A 21213-nucleotide genomic window follows, 5' to 3' on the forward strand; every position below is an offset into this window, starting at 1 on the left:
CCAGCTAAACTTTTTCATAAGGAATTAAATTTGACAACTCCATGTAAATATTCATCTGGGTGGTTCAATAGATTTAATCCGAGGTATGGCATTCATAAGCTGAAGGTTTGGGGAGAAAAGGCTGCTGCAGAGGCATATTTAGATGAATTTGCCAAGTTGGTTTCTGATGAGGAACTGTCAGCTGAACAGGTGTACAATGCAGATGAAACTTCTTTATTCTGGCATTACATACCAAGGAAATCATATGTAACACCAGATGAGTCAGCACCAGCAGGGTATAAGGATTCCAGGGAACTACTTATGATCCTTGCATGTTCCAATGCAGCCAGCACCAACCGCCTCCTCCATAGCCAGGTGGGAAGGAGCAGCAGTGCATAGCACACGCTTCTTGATTAGACTGGGGTTCGAGCCTGTCACCACCAAATACGGAGGATGCGGAAAGGTCAGGAAATGACCACCGCATATCCCGGAGCAATATGGCCTTAGTTGCTAATGCTCCTAAAAACCAAATAACTAACTAGCAGCCAGCACCAACACGTGCAGATTACTCACTGTTGGGAAAAGTCAGAATCCTAGGGCATTTAAGGGAGTCAGGGTGTTTTCTGTGATTTATGAGACAAATAAGTGAGCTTGGATTACAACACAGATTTTCACTGATTGGATTCTAAAGAACTTTGTGCCTGATGCCAGGGCTATTGTAAATCTGTGGGACTACCTGATGACTGCAAAATTATTTTAGTGCTTGATAATTGTTCTGCACACCCTCCTGCTGAAGTTCTAGTCAAGGACAATGTATGTGCTGTTTACTTGCATCCCAATTGTACTTTGCTAATTCAGCCTTTAGACCAAGGCATTCTTCGTGCGTTCAAGTGCAGATACAGTGATGTATTTCTGCAGAAAATGCTTGCCACTTGCAACAAAGGTACATGGATAAAAGAATTTCAGAAAGCATTTAATGTTAAAGATGCACTGTGGAGTGCAGCAAAGTCCTGGTACAGAGTACCCAAGGATACTTTGATAAACGGCTGCCATAAACTATGGCCATCCAACTTATTTCTTGACGGTGATGAACCTAATTTTTGTGGTTTTCGTATGTCTGGTGAAGAAGAAATAGTGAAGAATTTATTGGAATATGCAAAAGGTTTGTCATGTGAAGCAGCCAAGTCACTTGATGAAGGGGCTACACAAGGGTGTATAAACATTGATGGTGATGTTCCAGTTGTGCTCCAACTCACTGATAGTGAAATTGTAGATGTGGTAATGAATGCTGATAAGAACAAATCAGATGAGAGTGATGATGACGATAGTGATGACAGTGCACTGAAAGAAGAAGATAGTGTCTATAGATAGGTGCATCAGCCTTACTGAGGAACTGATTTGGGGAATGGAGCAAAAGAGCTTCATCAGTGAACAGCATATAATGTGGATGTATAAAATACAAGAGTTTTTTTCATTAATAAAGAAAAACAAAAGTATATGAAACAGCAGAATCTGCAGGACATATTTTCAAAGATCAACCAGAAAGTTTCAAGTGAAGTTCAGCCTGAGTCTCAACCTTCGACCTCTAATACTGTGCTTCTTCTCTTCCTGTATCTGTCACCCCAGATGTTGAATTGTCTTCAGATGAAGATTAGTGGATAAATATTAATTAAACAGACCCTGCTTTAGAAGTGTATTAATTTGTATCTGTTAAATACAATTTCTTTCTTTACTTTTCATTGTTTATTTTAAGTATATATTAAACCTTGGTTCAGAAAACCGGAAAATCCAGAAATCCAGGACACCTCCGGTCCCAAGCTTGCCGGACGAATCGTCTGGTACCTGTATATGTAGTCTTGGTTGCAATGTCAGTGATGTCAATTTCCACTTACATTCTGCCAAGCCCATTGTACTCTTCTGACTGAATCCCAATTATCAGTTGATTCAACCATTGCCCATCTCAGTTGCTCAAATTGTTTGCTGTATGATTCCTTTCGCTTCAGAGGTTGTACTTGTGTATATGTCCACTCTGATATTCCCTGTCTGAGACAGTAATTTGGAATCTCCTTTTTTTGATCTTCTCTGGCTTAAAATATCTCTACCACATTCTGTCAAATTCATCTGTTGCCTCTATCATTCTCTCAACTCCACTAATCACTTGGAACTTTTTGACTTCCTCTCTTTGAAACTTTTGCTTTCTCCAGTCAACTTTCCTAACAGTGAGGTAACATTCCTCGCTGATTTTAATGTTCACAACTCCAGCTGGCTTCCATTTTCTAGTTACTCGGATTCAGCTGGTTGAAATGCTGAGGCTTTTGCAATTACTCTGATGACCTCGCACAGATTGTTCATTTACCTACCAGAATACCAGACAATGCTAACTATGCAGCCAACACGCCTACTTGATCTTTTTCTCATAAACAACCCTTCTAACGAGGTGCGTGGTCCTCTAGGTACCTCAGTCACTGCAACCGTACACATCTGGGGTAGTGCCCCCAAAACCTCTCTCAGGCTTCTAGATTCCATTCAAAAGAGAGCAGTTAGGTTACTTAACAACCCATCTCTAACAAAATCTCTCCACACTCTGCCTCAGACTTTCTGTTTATGCTGCATGCCTTTTCTATAGATAATTTCATGGGCACTGTTCTGAATAGTCTTCTATAATTCTTACCAGTGTGAACACATGCTGCAACCAGTGAACATCCTTTTACTGTCCAAATTCAAACTCACAGAGCCAACTTTTCTTCTTCCTCATTTATTCATTCGACTTCTCTTTTCTGGAACAACCTTCCTTATGTATTTCCTGAAAATTACAATTTACAGAAATTCAAAGCTAATGTCAACAAGTATCTTTCATCTTCTCAACCTTTTCAATTCATGCATGGTACTAAGTACTATAGGTTCTAATAGCTCTCTTGCTTGCAGTTCTTAAAAAAAAGTGGATTTTTAACAATAATTACAGTTTTCCGCAAACAAGTCAAATAAGAACAAAAGACATTATTGTATAAAGTTTTTTTTTCACTTTTTTATAAATTTTCAAAATTCCACTAAGACACTTGCTCTGTAGGAACTGGCTGCAGTGAGAAGCTTAACTATCCCATAGCTCACATGTTTAGTGAATTCATTCCTGAAAAACCGTATATTTCTATATATTTTTGAGGAACATGCTTGCAAAAGGTTTAATATTGTATTAGAGATGTATAATCAATTCAGGTGGTATTAAAATTTGAAAAAATTCAATTTCTATCTCTTCCTTGGTTCCTTTCACAATTTTTGTATTGCTAATATGTTTTGTAATTTGGTTTCATAATTAATATCCTTGCTTAGGTCTAGTGTCAGAATTTAGCACAGGATCCATAAACATTGCCAGTTGTTAAGGTGTTATATTTTGTTAAAGTTGTAGTTTACCAGTGTTAAACCGTAACCTTTTTTTCCACAATAACATTCACTTTATAACTTATTCATATTTAGTTATCAAAAATCTTACTTTTCATTAGTTTATTTCCTTAAGTATTTAAATTCTTTTTTAAAGCATTTTAGTACTTCAGGGAGAACAAGATGTTTAGAAAATTATCTTTTGTAATTTGGTTTCGCTGTTATCTCTATAACTCAGGTTTGGTGTTAGAATTTAACACAGGATCCATAAACATATTCAATTAAATATGGTAAGTTATTTAGATTTTAAAATTCCAGTAAAAATAAATATTTTTTAAATCATGAATCCAATCTTCTGTGTTATTGTTTTGAAACTGTTAATTAAAATTATTTTTAAAATTTTCAGTTTTTTTTTATTTATAGATATTTTGAAGCTTGAAAATCTTTGGCAGTTTAAATCATTAAAGAAACTGCAGTTGAGCAATAATATCATTGAAAAAATTCAGGGCTTGGAAGAGTTGACTAATTTAGTTTGGCTTGGTATGTATGTTATTAGCTTTAACAAAATTGTTTTAAAAGATAGCTCTAAATTAAATAAATACTTAGAGGTCACTATCTTACACTGAGAAATGGAACTTGTGAAGTGCATACATATTGGAGAACCTGTAAATCATTTGTAGAAATGAAGAGAAAGATAAAAGGCTACCTGAAGGCAGGCCACAGAAGGCTGATTGATTAAAAATATGTTGTGTGAGGGACATGTGTGTTATACAGAAGTAGAACTACTTTAAAAGAAAACACAAGACTGCATAGAGAATTATGGGAGATTTTTTTTTTTTTTTTTTTTTTTTTTATGGATATAAAGGTGTTAGATGAAGTGATCTGGGTGGGAATGGCGATGATTTTTATTAACCTGACATTTTGGGAGCTGCTTTGCTCTCTTTTTTGAGACTAGAAAATCTGGAGGAAGAGCTACTGGCTGAAACTGCTGAAGTATGTGCTCAAGTTTCTTTCATTATTATGCATTTCAGCAGGTCTTGGCCAGGGTAGCCTGCCTCCTAGATTTCTCTAGCCTCAGATGAATAGTTCAAGACAGCTCCTGGAATGTGAGGTTAATGAAATCTCCCCCACTCAGATCTTTTAATATAACAGTTTTAGACTCTTATTAAAAATTCTCACAATTCTCTATATAGCCTTGTGCTTTCTTTTAAACTGGTCGAGTAAAGTCGTGAGGCTATTAGGAAAATTTCAAAAATTTGGTGAGGAATGTCAAACTGTGTTTGGCATCAAGATAAGAGAGACATACAAGTTGCAAAAATACTTTGATTGATATCATTGTTGGGGTGGGTTTATACAAAGGTGATATATAAAAAGAACAATCACAAAAATTTAAATTGTAGAATTTTGATGCTTTCAATGTTATTCTTTCATTTTTTTCCTAGACTTTTATATTAGCATTAGCAGAGGCATATGATGCAAGAAAAACCGGCCTCCGTAGCCGAGTGAGCAGGAGTGCAGTAGCACACGCTCTTTGAGTAGACTGAGGTTCAAGCCCCTGACTGCTGAATACGGTCGATCTGCCAACCTGCACTGGACCAGCGTGGCAGATTATGGTCTATTTCCCTCAGCATGAATTGTTGAGGAGGCTTCCATCCTGCAGTGGGTTGATAATGGCTGCACTTTACTTTATTTTTACTTTTATGATGCAAGAAAGCAAGCTTATGCAGCATCAGCCAAAAAAAAAAAAAAAAACCAACTTCCACTTCACCCCTCCATTCGATTGAAATACCTGTCCAGCTGAGCCTTAAACTTATTTAGGCTATCAACTTCCACGACAAGGGATGGAAGTCTGTTCCACCAACCAACCACCCACTGGCTAAAGGCAAATTTCCACACATCTATCCTACATCTGTCTTTCCTCAATTTGAATTTATGCCCTCTCAGGTGATTATTCTGAGCAAGAGGAAGAATCCCATCAGCTTTGAGCATGCTCAAACCATTCAAGGCTTTATACACCTCTATCAGATCACCTCGCTGGTGCCTAGTCTTCAGACACTGTAATTTGCAAAACTTAAGCCTTTCTTCGTAAGAGCAACCCTTTGTTCTATTCACTAATCTTGTTGCCCTTCTCTATACTCGTTCCAGCAGCTCTACATCCTTCTTGAAATGAGGCCTTCAGACCTGTATACAGTACTCAAAGTGTGGCCTGACCATTGCCTTATACAAGGGAATAATCACCTCCTTATCCCTGCTAGAAAAATTCCTGTATATCATTGACAAGACACCATGAGCTACTCTTGCAGCCCATCTGCACTGCTCAGAGAACTTCATATCTGCCTGCACAATTACCCCAGGTCCTTTTCATTCTCTACCACTGTCAGTGTAGTACCACAGAGTTGATACGTTGCACTGGGGTTGCTGTTTCCCATATGTAGTACTTTACATTTGTCAATGTTAAATTGCCACCTCATTTGCCACCTCTCAACCCATCTGCTCAACCTTTCCAGATCCTGTTGCAGCAGCATAGTGTCAATAGTGTCCTTAACAACCCTGCCAGCCTTTGTATACTTGGAATACAAAGGCTGGTATTTGCAAACTTGGACATTAAGCTTGATATACCATCATCAATATGTTTAACATTTGATTATAATATTTTATTTATGTGACCTTTGATTGTTGAAGCAACATATTCTATATTATAAAATAATATTGTTTATTGAATCCAAATGAATATGCTTTAAAGCTGTCAACTGATCTTTTTAATGAATGATTGTTATTAATGGTCAACATTGCTTTGCACATAATGTGTAGAAGTTTAATGGCATAACTAGCATTATGGAGTTAGTATTTCATTAAAGAAAATACTGGAATTAGGAGTGAGAAGTACATTAGTAATTTTAACAGTTGAATGGTTAAGTTCTAAATATCTTGCAAAGGAACGTCAGATAAGTATTCCTTGGAATTTATGTTTTTCTAAAAATAAGTTATTCTATCTAAGGACAGAAACCCGAATAGTAATGTTCTCATTTTTATATAGCAAAATTTAAGTGTTCTCTCAAATGAAGCTTCTAAAAAAAAAAGAATAAGATTCATTTATATGGACACATAGATTATCATGATTCTTACAGAAATATCAAATAATTATAGAAATTTCTTAAGGTACTGAATTGATTTGACTCAAATTTAATAGCAATGCTTAATTTAGCGGTACTCACCTTAGTGTGATCTGTAATTGATGCTTGGGATAGGGAATTAAATAAATTGAGATTGGGGTAATGAATTGAATTAAAATAAGCTCAAGGAAGTAGGAGTGCACAACTTCGTCCTTGGTTGTCATTAATGAAATAGTTGATAAATTAATTAAGGGAGGAATTTAAACTTTTTAGGCCAAATGTCATAACGAGTTGACTTTCGTTTGTTAAGTCTTCAGTTGGCAATGATGAAGTAGGGAGAGAAAATGCGTATATTTAAAAGAGTTCTAAGTTCCCGTGATGCTCTTTGAAACATGTGGGAATCTCAGGTGCGTGAGATTCCAGACCGGGGAAAGATTGTAGGGTAGCTTTGCATTTATGACGTTGAGTTTGGAGTGACAGCAAAAACCCTTCTATGATAAGGGCTTCGTACTGAAAAATTTTATGACTGGATCTTAATTTAATTATAGTAATGGCTGAGTTGATTAGGGGATTGTGATTATTGGAATGTACGTGTTATGTAAGTTCGGTGCTTAATTGTCCTGTTCTAAAACTTTTGTAATGATAATATGCTCGTGTATTAGGTGTTTTTGTGGAACCGTATTTGGTGGTGGTACTTCAGATATAACAGGTATTGGTTAAGGGTTGGTTGGGTTTATGTAGTTTGGTGATGCCAAACATGTGTGGGAGGATGTTATTCCGTATACCAATTTGTTGCAATGTGTGTAAATTGATTTCCTTGTTTGTCCTTAGCCTTTTTAAGATAGCATTGAGTTTATTTTTAAGTTTGGTGATATTATATGTGGTTTCATAGAATGGTTTCGCCGTCACTCCAAACTCAACGTCATAAACACAAAACTACCCTGTAATCTTTCCCCGGTCTGGAATCTCACGCACCTGAGATTCCCACATGTTTCAAAGAGCATCACGGGAACTTAGAACTCTTTTATAAATATACGCATTTTCTCTCTCTACTTCATCATTGCCAACTGAAGACTTAACAAACGAAAGTCAACTCGTTATGACTTTTGGCCTAACCAGTTTAAATTCCTCCCTTAATTAATTTATTAACTATTTCATTAATGACAACCAAGGACGAAGTTGTGCACTCCTACTTGCTTGAGCTTATTTTAATTCCAATTTTCAATTCATTACCCCAACCTCAATTTATTTAATTCCCTATCCCAAGCATCAATTACAGATAACACTAAGGTGAGTACTGCTAAATTAAACATTGCTATTAAATTTGAGTTCTTACAGAAATTTATGTTGAACAAATTCGTTCTATTAACTCCTCTCCCTGTATTAAAAAGTGCACTAGTTGAAAAGAAACAGCAAGAGGCATATTAATCTGTGTGATGCTAATATCTAGCTTGTTTAAAATAATAATTTCTACAATGAAATATGCCACCTAATTAATATGAGCAATGTGTATGGATGTAATAGCACATTTATGTTACAAAATTTTATTACATGAAAAATGAATGCCGTTAACTGTAATTCCTAATGCTGTTAAAATAAAATTAACTGTTTTTTAAAATCTGTGTTTTTCTTTGTTTTAAAAGGTAAATAAATTTCAGATAATCACTATTAAGAAAAATAAAGGATATTGAGGTACTTAGCCAGTGTTACTATCTGTGGAAACCTAAAATCAGCCAGAACAAGAGAGGATAATTGATAAATACATATCTTTTATTTATATTGATAAAGTTTAAATAGGGTGCAGAAAAATTCTTTAAGAATAAATTAAAACTTACATGACTGCACTTGTTCACTGTGAATTCATACATTGATCAAACACATCATATCAGATCATATCTGCAAATGACAGAAGAGCCATTAGGCTGTTCTGTCATTTGCAGACATGATCATCCAGGAATGTTTAGAAAGTGTGGCTAAAAATGTCAAATGACTGAAATCAGGTGACTTCTAGTCAAGACAGCAAATCAAAACAAGCAGAAAGACTGTTTCAAATGACGACATTTAGAGGTATTCCAGTAAAGGTCTCTTTCCATAATACCCTGAACACATCAAAAGGAGTATTTCTTAATGGGGCCTTATAAGTGTCTCCAAAGAAGAAATTAAAAATGAGTTGAAATATCAAGGTGTCATAGCTGTGAGAAGGATTAAAGTAACTAGAGATGGGACAGTAACTTTGACTAGAAATCTCATTCTGGCTTTTAACACTCCCACATCACCTACACCAGTCAAGGCCTGATATCTGAATTATAACATCAGACCATACATTCCAAATCCTTGCTTTAAATGCCAAAAGTATGGTCATTCACAAATGGCATCTGCAGAGTTGCTGTCTCTTCTAACTGTGGATTCAGGAACACACCAATCAGAACAACCCAGCTGAAAAATGTCCAAACTTCAAGGGGGATCATTCTGCCTATTCAAAAACTGTGAATATTGGAAAAGAGAAAAGCACATAGAACATTGTGTCACATGCCAAGAAAACTGTACTCCCGACTATCATTAACATACCTGTCTATGCACAAGTTATAAGAAATCTGCGTACGATAGATACCCAAACAGATTTTACAATCCCTCCAGAGAACTCCATTATAGACTGGGCACGAGAACTACTTATAACATCCCAATCAAAACTTTAAGAGAAACTTACCAATGCACCACTATCCGTACTTCCTGATGCAAAACACTCGGAAACAAAAATCTTCAAGAAAAACATTAAGCCAAAAGCCAACTGAACAAATGGAGACTGAAGGGAACAACCAGGCAGATAAATCAGTACTACAGATTTTTGCAAATGAAGAAATGGATACTGGTAAACATATTTACCCAAATAGGAAAAATCTAACTTTGAAAAACTTAAAACAGTGTCTAGGAAACAGTTTGAAAACTTCTCCAAAACCAAATAATGAAGACCATAATCTAGTGGAACTGTTGAGGATTGATTCTGCAGTAACATACATGATATATACAATCTCATTGCACAGCATGCTCTGCTGTGTCTTTGCTTACAAGAAACCTATCTCATACCTCAAGGCTCTATCTCAATAAAGAACTATATCTCACACCATAAAAACAGAGTAATAGGTGGCACAACTGACGGTGGTGTTGTGATACTGTTAAATTATTGTATTCCTGCCCAGATTATTCTGCTAAACACAACCCTTGAAGCAGTTGCAGGATGCATAGCTACTAGATCCCTCATAACAGTTATAATATTATTTCCAGATAACATTATTTCCAGTATTTGACTGGTCAGTACACAGTGATCCTCTCAGTAGCGATTACTATATGATAATCATTTAACACTAGACTACTTATGAAATTAGAAAGCAGTGTACGAAATGCCTTCATCCAAAAAGAATACCATGTCACGATCGATCTGTTTTGACATAGAAAAGGCTTATGATACTGCTAGCCAAAACGTATATATCTTTGGATTACACGGACATCTTCCTAAATGTATCCAAAATTCTTACAAAGCAGGACCTTTCAAGTTAAGCTGCATTTTCAAAAGTTTTTGCCCAAGAAGGAAATGTCCTGTGGGGTCTATGCCTAGCACTACCCTTTTTTGCTATCAAAATAAATACCGTAACCGAAAATATACCAAGAACCATCAATGCCACTTTATATGTTGATGATGTTAGTATTTCCTACCACTCTGAGAATATAGAATAGAATAGCAGCTATAAAGAACAATGAACAAAACAAGCAAATGGGCACAAACAAATGGCTTCTGGATCTCCACACAAAAGACTGCATGCTTCAAAATGGTGCCCTCTGGTTGGTGGTATCCGCCAACAATAAGTAACTATAGTCTTCTCCATAGGTGAAGTGTTACTTATTCGAGGTAGTGCAATACCGTGGCAACTCATTGTGAAGGTATTCACAATATGAGATATAATTAAAACTGCATTAAAACTATCTCGGTAGTATAAATTATGTGTGCGCATTACCCATGCATAAGTAAACTCCTTCATATGCTTAGGCATTTAGCTAAGAAATATCTTTTAGATTAATTGTATATGTTCAAAACATAAAAGTTAATACTATACTATTTGTGTAGGAACTGAATGATTATAATGCAGAATCTTGGTATTCTTTAAAAATATGCTGAGAGAAGAGTTGAAATACAAAACTCTCCTAACCTAAGCTAGGCACATTATAGCTTAAGCTGCTCTTGTGCCACCAGCTCCCAAACAACAACAAATCAAGGGTAACATGACAAAAATTTCATAAATTGAATTGAATAAACTTGATTGAATAGAAGGATTTTTTTCCCAATATTAGATTGCCTGTGATCTTTTTATTCAGTTGTGGTACTTCAGTTTTGGAGACAGTTTGTTTGTTTGTTGTTTGGTTTTTAGGAGCATTAGCAACTAAGGCCATATTGCTCCGGGATATGCGGTGGTCATTCCCTGACCTTTCCGCATCCTCCATATTTGGTGGTGACGGGCTCGAACCCCGGTCTAATCAAGAAGCGTGTGCTATGCACTGCTGCTCCTTCCCACCTGGCTACGGAGGCGCCCCTTGGAGACAGTGTCAGCTCAAATAGATTTGTCCAGCCTTCATGTACAGTATATTAAAGTGAAGCTGTTATTGTTATTTGGTTTTTAGGAGCATTAGGAACTAAGGCCATATTGCTCCAGGGATATGCAGTGGTCATTCCCTGACCTTTCTGCATCCTCCGTATTTGGTGGTCACAGGCTCAAACCCCGGTCTAATCAAGAAGCGTGTGTTACGCACTGCTGCTCCTGCCCACCTGGCTATGTAGGTGCCTATTAAAGCGAAGCACGTTGTGGCATGTTTGCATGGATAATATTAGTTAAATCTATCTGGCTACTTTCCATAAATGCTACAACAAAGTTTTTATTAATTTTGAGAATGAAAATGCTAATGAAGTTTATTGTACACAATTTACTTGAACTTTGTCACTCAAAATGCCTTTGTGCATTTACACAAGCCTACTGTGAACTGGCTAGTCCAATGGCAGTGCATATGGTATCCATGGAGAAGTTAGCCATTGCTTTCCTTAGATTGCTTGAGGTTCATGTCATCCTAGATTCAGCCACTTTGCAGACAAAAGTCTAAGGAGATAGACAGACAAACATAAGCATTTGGCTATTTTCTTATGCCATTTTTCAGTGAATTTTTTGTGTAACTGCATAATGAAATTCAGTGTAAATTAAACTTAACACGTTTTTTACTTAACACAGTGTTATATATTTAATTTTAAGTGAAAAATATGAGAAACGTCAGTTCAAACATATTTGGATTGTTTTGATACCTCTTTGCAAAAGCATAATCCATAAGGCTGTTGCGGAGACTTCCCACTACATCATAACTGAGGCAGAATGGTGATCTCTTTCCACTGTAGAGAACCTGATCAGCCTCTTGAGTGCTATGGGCTTAGATTTTGTAATTTTTGTTCTTCAGTAGTGAAACAATTGTTGCACTCAGCTTCTGAACTTCCTTCAAAAATGTAGTCTGTGTACAGTTTCTGTTTTGGCAAGTCCCCATCCTTGATTCTGATTCATTCATTGTTCTGATTACACGACCATCTCTCTCTCTCTCTCTCTCTCTCTCTCTCTCTCTCTCTCTCTCTCTCTCTCCTGCTTTAGAAGTGAATTTTGCTGACTTTTACTACTCATTTTTTAAAGTGTGGAGGCTAGAATGTACACTGTTTTCTCCTGTATAATCTTGTGTTCTTTGTATAACCCCTGCTGATAATTTACCCAGTGGTGGTGGTGCAAGACCTGAGAGGTGCTGCTCAAAATAATGTTTGTGCAAAATTCCGATTGAAAATCTGATATTTTTCTAATTTCCTAAATAGTCAAACTTTCACTGCAGTGGTTCTGTTTTTTTTTTAATTTTTTTTTTTTTTATTTAGAGTTTTTGTATGGTAATTAAACACTGACAATTTACTGTCCAGTGCAGCACCACTGTTTTTGCAACCATTTTCTTGAAAAGCAACTTGGGTTGAATTATATGTTTGTCTGAGGTCCAAGGTTATTGCATTTCCACTCCCATGAGTTATAAATATCTACTGTTCTCCATACCTCTCCATTGAGAACTGGAGTTCTCCATTGTTGAAAGACAGGTATTCTTGTGCCCCGGACAGAAAGATTATTTTGGTGCACCTTTGCATGTCCTAGAAATCTGTGTAAGGTTTTGGAAAAAATCCTTCCCTTGCTCTTCAGCTTCTGATGCCCCTGTCAAAATGATACCCTGGGCGACTGCTCTGTTAGCCTGTGCCTTAATCCGGCACTGTTGAAAGATATTGCTTTTGCATAGAGAAGGAGAAAATATAATATTCATAACATGAAACACGATATTCAGTCTATATGGTCTGCTGGAAGCAGAGGAAATTAAGTTTTGAATTTGGCGCAATTTATGGCATTTCAGATTTGAAAAATATTGAAAACTAGAGTGAATAAAATTACTTAACATATATGCATAATCCTTAACATTTTTTTTAGAAGTATTTGTATACAGAATAAGCAGAGTATGTGTGCATACACAAATTTTGAAATTTTGCGTACTTAATACTCTTTTCAACTGGAAAATGGACCAGACTATTAGATCCATGTCTCTATTTTATGTCTAAAATATATATATTTTTAATTTTCAGCAGAATTATTTATTATTTTTTTAATGCTTAAGAAGAATTCAAAAAGACCCTGAAACCTTTTTTAGTTAAAAACAAAATGGGCACCTGTTGAGTCCCGCACTACCGTCTTTGCAACTCTATTTTGTGCCATCACTGCCAGAGTTAATAAACTGATGAACAAATTGCTGAACTAATATCCAACAGGCACAGTGATCCAGATGTTACGTAAACTGTCTCCAAACATTAAACAAACATTTTACTAAGCAGCATTAGCAGTACATTAATTTTATTGCCAACACCACTTTCAGTGCTCAGTGTACGAACCTCAATTAGCTATATTTGAACACCCTCAATCAATGCTTATAACCTATGCATATTTGGCACACATTTATCAGTGTAATAGTATTTATGAAATGACTAGGTTATTACCTAAATTTCCAAATCACTTCATATAATTTCTATTCATTCTTTTACAGATTTGTCATTTAATAATATTGAAGTCATTGAAGGCTTAGAGAAACTAGTGAATATTAAAGATTTAAGCCTCTACCATAACAAGATCACAAAACTTGAAAATCTGGATACATTGCAAAGTCTTCAGATATTTTCTGCTGGAAGTAACAAGATTAAAGAAGCAAGCAACGTATGAATTTTCAGTGTATTTTTTCAGATTTTTTACATAATTTATAGGCTAAGATTGAATTAAAATTTCAAAAATGTTTTATTTGATTCATGGTGAAGATATGTTATTTTTCATTTATTCATTATTAGCCATATACTGTATGTATGAAAATGGTTATAATTAAAGTGCATACCTGCCAATTCTGATAATTGGGTGAACCTTCCAGGTTTCCAATAAGTTTAGTTTTCTTCCAGCTTTTAGTCAGATTTCTGTTATTTTTCAAATACATATTTATTATTATTATTATTTTTTTTTTTTAATTTCAGATCTACCAAATTTATGATGCATTTAAAAACTAGCATTAGGTGACTATTCATGGTTCAGCCTTGGTGTAGTAACCACGTGGCAATGTGTATATGCATGTTCATGACATTAAAGAAAAAATAAACCCACATTCTATATGTTATATTTTTTGACAGATATATATTTGATTTTTGTAATAAAAGTTTAAATTTTAACTTTTCAATGATTTAAAATTATTAATTTCAATGCTTGTTTTCTTTTAAAAATAGCGTTAATAGCTCAGTTGATATTAGCATACTATTGTAGTTGTTTTTGTTGTTAAATGAAGGCATTAATGGCTCAAGTGATATTAGCATACTATTGTAGTTACATTCGTTGTTAAATGAAGATTAGTTTAAATACATAGGTTGCCCCCCACCCCGGAGAATTTTTTTGTGAATAAGATTAGGTTACTTTGAATTTGTTGTGCAGTGTGACTGTGCTATGTATAAGCTGGCAGGTGCATTATAGTCAGCTTCAACCAGATTATGAAATGTAAAGATTTTATATTAGCCAAATAGTATTATTATTGAAAAGAATAATGTTGGAAAATAGAATAATAGAAGAGAAAAAATAAAGCCATATACTACAAAGAAAAAATTATTCATCTGCTGCAGTAGATAAATTAACTTATAGAATGTGCTGGAACTGCACTCTGGCACTTGGACAGAGCCAGAATGTGCTAAAGCATTCCATGACTTTTCTGACTGTCCCTGAAGCCTGTCTAAGTCATTCCAAAGGAGAGCTTCTTGGGAACCAATCATTATGCATTCTCTGATCTTTGACATCATGCCCTATGGGTTATGCTCTAAGCCATTCTGAAGAGAATAATCATTAATAACAACCCTCTTCTTTCTGCCTTGCAGCTATTCAGCAATTCATCTTAGAATCATAATTGTAATTCTAACATGATGCAGCTTATACGGTATCTTCTCATGAGGGACTGAGTCAAATGCTTTTCTCAAATCAAATCTCTCTGGTTCAAAATTACTGGGTATGCCATCAACTCCAGCCTTACTTGCTTTAAGCTATAGTTTTTCTAATAATAATCAGCCTTTTATGGCATTTTTATTCCTAGATTTATACTGTAGACCCCTGTGTTAAAATATCATTTTTTTTTATTGTTCTCCATAATAGTAGTAGAGGAATGTGATGCAAGAAAGCAAGTATATCAGCTTATATAGCATCAGCCAAAAAAAAACCATTCCTTCTAAAAGTTTGTCCAGTTCTTCCTTGACTTTATTTGCCTTTAGCCATCATGCCCTCTGGCATGATGGCTAAAGGCAAATTTCAGCCCATCTATTCTATAACTCTTTCCTCGTTTTGAATTTACGTCCCCTCAGGTTCGTAATCTGAGTAAGTGGAAAAATCCCATCACAATTGACCCTGCTTGACCCATTCCAGGCCTTATACGCCTCAATCAGATCACCTTGCAGGTGCCTAGCCTCGAGATTCTGCAATTTGCAGAACTTAAACCATTCTTCTTAAGAGGATCCCTTTGTTCCACTCACCAATCTCGGTGCCTTTCTCTGTACGTGCTCAAGCAACTCTACGTCCTTCCTAAAATGAAGCCTCCAGACCCGTATGCAGTACTCAAAGTGTGGCCAAACCATTACCTTATACAAAGGGATAATCACCAACTTTTCCCTACTAGCAAAATTCCTGGATATCATTGACAATACTCATGACCTACTCTGGCAGCCTGTCTCCACTGTTCAGGAAACTGCATATCTGACTGCACAATTACTCCCAGGTGTTTTCATTTTCTACCACCCTGTGTAGTACCACACAGTTGGTATGTTTCTCTTAGGTTACTTCTACCCATATGCAGTACTTTGCACTTGTCAATGTTAAACTTCAGTTGCCACTTCTCAGCCCATCTGCCTCACTTTTCTAGATTCTGTTGCAGTAGCACACTGCCATTACTGTCATTAACAACCCTGCCAACCTTTGTATCATCTGCATACTTAGACATTAAAGCCTGATATACTTTTATCAATATCATTGATAAATATACAAAACAACAGTGGGCCCAACACCAAACTCTGGGGACTCCACTAATAACACTAGTCCACAAAGAGTAGCATCCATTGATTACCACTTTGTCTTCTCCCACTGAACCACCCATTTATTCATTATAGAAAATTGCCCTTATACCGTACTGCTCCAATTTGTACAGTAGTCTTCCATGCGCAACAGTATCAAAAGCTTTCCTGAAATCAAAGTATATGATATCAAAATTATTTTTTGCATCCAGTTCCTTTGTAACCACATCATAGTATCCAATCAAATTTGTCAGACAAGAGACTTTCCCTTAACAAACCCATGCTGTATCTGAATTATTACTGCAGTCTTGTCTAGATGATCCTGCAATGCTTGTTTAACTAGTGACTCCATTATTTTCCCCGGAACAGAAGTTAAACTAACAGGTCTGTAATTACTCAGATCAGTTTCAACCCCCCCCCCTTTTTTTGAATTGGGGATCATCATCAGCCATTTTCAATCCACTGCAGGATGAAGGCCTCTCCAGCAACTTTCCAATTCCTTCTGTTTTGTACAATGACCATCCATTTACTAACCACAAACTTAGAAATTTCATCTGTCCATTTCAGTCATTGTCTTCCAAGTTTTCTTTTTTTTTTTTTGTTTTTTTTTTTTTTGTAGTTGTTGGTGCGTAGGCTTCTGTGGCCATAATGCACCTCCCAAGGTTTTTGCAGTACTTTGATCCAAGCCTGAGGCAGGAATCGAACCCGTGCCAGGCAAGCACTTTACCCACCCGGCTGGCCCGGTCGGCTCTAAGTTTTCTTCTAGCTCCTCTTGGGTACTATTCTGTTATTCTCTTAGTCCATCTGTCGTGTCTTCAAGCTATGTGTCCTGCCCAAGACCATTTTAGTCTTGATAAGAATGTCCTTTACTTGAGTTTGCTACCTAATCCATGTGTTTCTCTTCTTATCTAACAGTCTGATTCCCAATATAATTTGTTCCATTCTTCGCTGTGTAGTTCTCAGCTTCTCTTCCATTCTTTTGGTGAGTGCCCAAGTTTCACTTCCATAAGTCATGGTGGGTAGTATACATTGGTTCATTATTTTACATTTCAGACAAATTGGGATATTGCTCCTCAGTATGTGACTATATTTCCTGAATGCTATCCATCCAAAATTTATTCTTCTCTTGACTTCCAGCCATTTATCATTATTACAGCTAATGACTTGTCCCAGATAAGTATATGATGCCACCTTTTCAATTACTGCTCCTTTAATTATTATATCCCTTTCTATGGCATACTTGTTCATCACTACTTTTGTTTTAGCCATATTCATCTTTAGTCCAAAATCCTTACTAACTCTGCATAACTGATTAAGATTTTCCTCTAATTCTTTGGGATCGTGGCTTATGACCACAATGTCATCTGCAAATCATAAATGGTTTAGGTACTCTGCATTCGCATTGGCTCCTTTCTGCAACCAGTATAATCTTCTGAAAGCTTCCTCAAGGGCAGCAGTAAACAACTTCGGAGATATTGTGTCACCTTGTCGAACTCCATTCTCAATTTTAAATTTTCTGCTGTCTTTGTCTAGTCTAATAACCGGAGGTAGCGTTCTCATATTTTCTTCAAAATCATAAGTTTGGAAACCTTAGAGGTAGGGCTTATGAAACCGGGATACCGGTATTTCAAAAACAGTTTTCTCAAGAAATTTTGATGACAGTTAGGAGCAATAAAGTAAGTTAAAAAAACAAGTACTGTAATTACTTGAATTTATATTCTGAAAAAAAAATCATTAAAATACAATTCTAAAAACAAAAAAAAATACATATTGTTACTGCATTATTAGCATTAGTAGATGCATTTGATGCAAGAAAGCAAGCTTATGCAGCATCAGCCAAAAAAAAAAAAAAAAAAAACCCACTTCCACTTCACCCCTCTGTTCATTCGAAATACCTGTCCAGCTGAGCCTTAAGCTTATTTAGGCTATCAACTTCCACGACAAGGGTTGGAAGTCTGTTCCACCAACCAACCACCCGCTGGCTAAAGGCAAATTTCCGCACATCTATCCTACATCTGTCTTTCCTCAATTTGAATTTATGCCCTCGGGTGATTATTCTGAGCAAGAGGAAGAATCCCATCAGCATTGAGCATGCTCAAACCATTCAAGGCTTTATACATCTCTATCAGATCACCTCGCTGGTGCCTAGTCTCCAGACACTAATTTGCAAAACTTAATCCTTTCTTCGTAAGAGCACCCCTTTGTTCCATTCACTAATCTTGTTGCCCTTCTCTGTACTCGTTCCAGCAGCTCTACATCCTTCTTGAAATGAGGCCTCCAGATCTGTATACAGTACTCTAGGTGTGGCCTGACCATTGCATTATGCAAGGGAATAATCACCTCCTTATCCCTGCTAGAAAAATTCCTATATATCATTGACAATACACCATGAGCTACTCTTGCAGCCCATCTGCACTGCTCAGAGAACTTCATATCTGCCTGCACAATTACCCCAGGTCCTTTTCATTCTCTACCACTGTCAGTGTAGTACCACAGAGTTGATACGTTGCGCTGGGGTTGTTGTTTCCCATATGTAGTACTTTATATTTGTCAATATTAAACTTCATTTGCCACCTCTCAGCCCATCTGCTCAACCTTTCCAGATCCTGTTGCAGCAGCATAGTGTCAGTAGTGTCCTTGACAACCCTACCAACCTTCCTATTGTCTGCAAACTTGGACATTAAGCTTGATATACCATCATCAATATCATTTATAAATACAGAAAACAATAATGGACCCAACACTGAACCCTGGGGGGCTCCACTAATAACATTAGTCCACGATGAGCAGTGTTCATTGGTTACCACTCTCTGTCTTCTCCCCCTCAACCACCCCCTTTATCCATAGCAGCAATTTGCCTCCAATGCCACACTGCTCCAATTTGTGCAGCAGTCTTCCATGTGCAACAGTATCAAAAGCCTTTCTAAGATCCAAGTATATACAGTGAAACTTCCCTTTAACGGACAGCCATGGGGAACGAAAATGTGTCCGTTAGAGAGAAGTGTCCGCTAACAAGAAGTCTGAGGGGGGGGAAAAAAAAAAGAAAAAAAGAAAGAAAAATCGTTAAACTTTTAATGTAAAATTAAATTAAATTATATAAAGATTTTGCACAATATTTTTGTAAATAATATACATACAATTGTGCTATGCATATTATGACTTTATCTTAAGAAAAATGCATACAGTAATCACTTATTTTCTTCTGCACCTTCTTCCGGCTGATAATTTTGTTTTCAACATTTGTTTGGAGTGAAGAAACCATCGAAAGTCCTTCAGTATCTTCTCCAGCGGCGAAAAACATTTTTAAACGATTGATTTGTATGAGCGCGTCTTCTATTTTCCTCGGTGGTTCGTCATTAATACGTTCTTCGACAGAATGACCTCCTTCCATTTCTTTATCCTCATTAGGAACTTCTTGAAAAATATCGATGATAATGTCGTTGATATTTTAGGCAGGGTCACTTGTAGCTGAAGTATCTTACATTATCAATAGATGTTGAAGTACTTGTTCTTCTTGGTGCTCCACATTGCTGTTCACAACTTCAATTTTTGCGTTTGAGAAGCCAGACTTTACAAAACAGTTCACGACAGTTTGTTTCCTAATTGCGTTTACTGAAGAGGAAATCCATTGAATCGCATCTAGGATGCTGATTTTCTTTGCAAGGTCACTCGCACATTTTACATCGTTCATGTTTGCAATGAGATGTCTTAAAACACGTTTTCTGTAGTGAAGTTTAAAATTTTTTATTATCTCTTGATCCAGGGGCCAGACCTCTGCAGATGTGTTTGGTGGCAGAAAAGCGATTTGAATGTTGGACAATTCAGTGTGCGGTTGAGATGCAGCATTATCCATGAGAAGAATAATTTTTCTGTTTTGACTAATCATGTTTTGGTTAAAGTGACTTATCCATTCACTCATGATACCTCGTGTCATCCACGCTTTTTTATTAGACTTCCAGTCAACATTCAAAAGATTCAACTTTATGCCCTTGTAAACAACGAGGATTTTGTGGTTTTCCCATAACAAGTGGTTGTTCAAAGTCTCCCAGCATATTTGTACACAATTGTACAGTCAAGCGTTCCTTAGAAATTTTTCCGCCCTGGCACTTTTCGTTTTTTAAACTCATTGTTTTTTCAGGAAGAGCTTTAAAAAAACAACCCTGTTTCGTCACAGTTGTAAATATCCTTAGCTTCAAAATCACGACATAAATCTTCCAATTTGACGGTCCACTCTGTTACAACCCCAGTATCAACAGATCCACCTTCACCACTTACGGTTTTCCAAGAAATTTTATGCCGAGTTTTGAACTTGTCTAGCCATCCCACAGAAGCTTTGAACTCATTTACTCCCATAGATTTCACAACCTCCAAAGCCTTTTCCCTAATAATAAGCCCATTAATGGGAATTTTTTTAGCACGTTCGCGACAAAACCACTCATACGTAACATTGTCAATTTGAAGTCCAACGGTTTTCGGAAATGGTTTTTGAACCTGATCATTTCCGTGTTGCCAAAATTGTTTGAGCAGTTCATTTTTTTTCTTTAGGATGTCGCTTACCTGCGTCTTCCCGATTTTCAATTTTACAGCGAGAGTGTGAACACTATTTTTTTGCCGATCATACGCATTAATGAGTTCGACTTTATCTTTTAAAGTTAAATGTTTACGAGAAGACATTGTGCACTTCACACGACACTGAACAAAACTGAAAAGACGAAAGGCAGACCATAATTCCCCCCCCCTGCACACACCGAATTCATCAGAAGTTTTACACGTGCCTTAAAATTCTTGAAAAAGGGTTTAGAACAGCGACGTAAACCTTGATAAAATTCAGAGAATTGGAAATAGAAAATAAGCACACGATTGAGGCAATATATGGAAGAAAGGTTCCTAGAAAAGGACCGTGAGCTCTCCCGCAGTCCGTTGTGGGGAGATCAAATTAAGGGCTAATCTAAACGAAACAGTGCAGATTGCCTGTCCGCGTCCGTTACAGAGAATGTCCGCTAGACAGAAGCTGCAAACACGTTAAAACCAATGGAGGTGAGTTGGGGAATTTGAAAATGTCCGTTGTAGAGA

General features: G+C 36.5%; 1 protein-coding gene across 1 annotated transcript in view; it reads left to right on the top strand.

Annotated features, from left to right (window-relative positions):
• The window catches only part of LOC150084121 (dynein regulatory complex subunit 3-like), a 170850-nt gene that overhangs the window by 14744 nt on the left and 134893 nt on the right, over positions 1-21213 (top strand). Inside the window, exons 2-3 of the mRNA XM_090375044.1 lie at positions 3778-3894; positions 13608-13774. The gene's annotated coding sequence lies outside the window, so the exon portion shown is untranslated. The remainder of the gene's footprint in view (positions 1-3777; positions 3895-13607; positions 13775-21213) is intronic.

Source organism: Mastigoproctus giganteus, chromosome 6 (assembly GCF_048544385.1).
Source record: "Mastigoproctus giganteus isolate SK-2022 chromosome 6, ASM4854438v1, whole genome shotgun sequence".
NCBI lineage: Eukaryota > Metazoa > Arthropoda > Arachnida > Uropygi > Thelyphonidae > Mastigoproctus > Mastigoproctus giganteus.